This window comes from Tupaia chinensis, unplaced genomic scaffold (assembly GCF_000334495.1).
Source record: "Tupaia chinensis unplaced genomic scaffold, TupChi_1.0 Scaffold145367_1, whole genome shotgun sequence".
Lineage (NCBI taxonomy): Eukaryota > Metazoa > Chordata > Mammalia > Scandentia > Tupaiidae > Tupaia > Tupaia belangeri.
The window spans coordinates 830,782-833,796 of record NW_006205228.1 but is presented as its reverse complement, the minus strand read 5'-3'; the positions used below and the strand labels follow the sequence as shown (position 1 = coordinate 833,796).

Below are 3,015 nucleotides of genomic sequence, written 5' to 3'. Positions count from 1 at the left end.
GCAGGAATTTTTCTGCATCTTCCGTGTAATTTTGTTCTCCTGATGCTGAAAACAAAGTCGTGGGAGGCAGGAACCAAGGATTTGGAGGATGTGCTATGATTAGTCTAATTGAGGCTTATTTCATCAAAGAAGTTCAAAAGTTCAAGCTCAACTATCAGGAATTTATAATGAATCTGTGTTCCCATAAAGAAGGACTTCATGTATAAAATTAGCCTGCGTCTCATTTCTCATTCATTCGTTTCTGTGATAGTTACTCAACTACCCGCACTTCCCACATACCAGACACTTTTCCAGGTGTTAATCCTCTCGGCAGACGTCATTTCTCTCCTTTCTGTCACTTGTATGGCTATTTTGACATTCTCTGGGGGATGAAGGACCAAGCTGAGTCAAAAGATCATAGCATCAGAGTTCGTTGTTCATGTCTTGTCTCAGTTCTCTCTCCCCGCTGCTCAGCTTCCCCTTGTATGTGTCCACATACTTTTATCTGGCTGTGTTTCCTGTCTTGACTCCTCTGTTTTAATACAGAATAGCTTCTTAGAGTGGAGTATTGCCTTGGGAACTTAAATTTCCATCATAGAAGTGCTGTTATGGCTACTTTGTTGAAGAAATATCCTGCTTTTTAGACAAGGTTCCCTTAGATTATTGAAAAGGCATCTTAATTTTAATCCCCAGTCCCCAACCTCCTTCAGTCTTAGGCTCAAGGTAACGAGTGTTACCAGTTTGTATCCATTTTAAAATTTCACATGCAATTTTATATACATTCCCTGTTTTTTTTCTCCTACTTCCTGATTCTGTATTCCTCACCCCCTTCCCGGGAGCTCAGTGCTGAGCTCATTTATGAATTCATGTGGAAGGAGAAAAGAAGAGCCAGGGAGAGGTTCTACCCACTTGATATGGCTCCACCTCCATTTCTCAGCAGGACCAAAGGGACTGTTTAGGGTTTTCAAATGGGATTTTGTCCCAGTTAAACACAGTTCATTTCAAAGGTATGATGGAACAGCAGGCAAGTTTGGTTTGCGTGCCCGGCAAAGATCTCAAGAAACATTTTTAGTTCTCCTTGCTGTGCCCTTACGGCCTCCCCAGAGCAAGCAGTCATCCTTTAAGATAAGGTGCCTCTGTGGATTCATCCGAGTGAACACAAAGATTTGGATGACATGTCTCACTATTTGAACAGCCACCCTGGAAATCTATTTATTCTTATTTGAATGTTGGGCGATGCCTGGGAGGGTGATTCATTTATAGAAGGTGCATTTTAAGCTAAATCACACTTAAGTTGGCTCTGATTTTTTAAAAAAATCCTTTATATACAAAAAAGGAAAAAAATTAAAATAGAGCCGAGTCTGTAAAATTTAAAAACATGGTTATATTGTATATCCAAACCGCCATTTTTTTTTCCAGTTACAGGCAGTTTTTTAAAAATTTTGCCAGAGGGCATATATGCTCTTGGGGAGAGACAGAGAAAGGGAGGGGGAGGGGCAGAAAGCAAGAAAGCACTCCCTGGAGATAGGAAGAGAAAGCATCTCCTATTGGGAATGGTCACACTGAAATCCCTCCTCCTCTTCTCCCACCTTTCAGGATTTGGGGGCATGTATGCACACACACCTGGCATTTCTTAAGCTGATCCCATTCAAACTGTGTGATCAGCCTTGTGGGATCCAGCTGCCTTAACCACTATGCCACAGGTTGGCCCTACAGGCAGTTTTTTTACATCATTAAAAAAATTTTGAGGGTGGAGGTTGTCCGCAGGTGGTGTGGCGGTTAAGGCACTTGACTCCTACATGGCCTGTGGTTCAAGTCATGGACCTGCAAGCTTGCTTTCTCACTTTCTCTCCTCTATATCTCTCTGGTCAAATTTAAAAAATGAAAATATGAGATTGACAGGTGGCATGGTGGTTAAGGCGCCAGACTCCCACATGGCCAACTATGGTTTGAGTCCTGGACCTGGTGACTTGCTTTCTCACTTCTCCTCTCTCTCTCTCTCTCGTCAAACTAAATAATAAATAAATATTTTTTAAAATTATAAAATTAAAAAATATTTTTGAAGTTTATCTCTTCATAAAAGAGAGACACAGAGAGTAATTGTTGCCCAGCGCCTGATCGCGTGGGCTCGTTAGGAGTGTCGCCTGACAGATCCGGACGGTCGGGGCTCGCGAAGGGATCAAGATGCCTTTGGCTAGAGATTTACTACATCTGTCCTTGGAAGAGGAAAAGAAAAAAACATAAAAAGAAATGACTAGTTCAAAGCCCAAATTCTTACTTCATGGATGTAAAATATCCAGGCTGCTACAAGATCACTACGGTCTTCGGTCATGCTCAGACAGTGGTTCTGTGTGTCGGGTGTTCGACAGTGCTGTGCCAGCCAACCGGGGAAAGGCCAGACTCACAGAAGGTTGTTCATTTAGAAGAAAGCAACACTAATGATCTACACAACTTGCTAAATTTGTTGTTTTCTCACAGAAAGCCTTATCATAAGTTCAGTAATTCTAGTTAATCTGCCAAGATTATGTAATTATGTTTGATTTTGTAAGGTATACAACAATGATATCCCATTTTGGTGTCAGTTTTTCAATAAAGTTTTGATTATGACAAAAAAAAAAGAGAGAGAGAGAGACACAGAGAAAAAGAGAGACAAGCATCCCAACAGGACCTGCACACTGCTATCCACCCCCAGCCTCAGCCAGCCCAGATCCCTGTTATTCATGTGCCCTGTACATACAGGGAGACCTGGGGATGGGAACCTGGGACCCTTCAGTGTGTTCCAGTTTTATTACTGCTGCATCACCATCCCCAGTCATAGGGAAATTTAATCAAGAATGAGAGAGCAGCTGGCAGTGCCAGCAGGTGGTATGGTGGTTAAGAGTGCTGGACTCCCACATGGCTGACAGCATTTTGAGGTCCGGACCTGGCAGCTTGCTTTCTCGCTTTCTCTTTCTCCCTCTCTCTTTCTGTCCCTCTCTGGTCATATTAAAAATAAATAAATAGGACCAGCAGTTGGTGTAATGGCTATATCGCTGG

The 3,015-nt window shown here is 42.4% G+C and overlaps 1 protein-coding gene and 1 pseudogene across 1 annotated transcript in view; both read left to right on the top strand.

The window, feature by feature from the left end:
• MAP3K9 (mitogen-activated protein kinase kinase kinase 9) overlaps positions 1 to 3,015 on the top strand; it is an 84,915-nt gene that overhangs the window by 65,848 nt on the left and 16,052 nt on the right.
• Positions 2,090 to 2,587, top strand: LOC114006023 (40S ribosomal protein S27-like pseudogene; annotated as a pseudogene).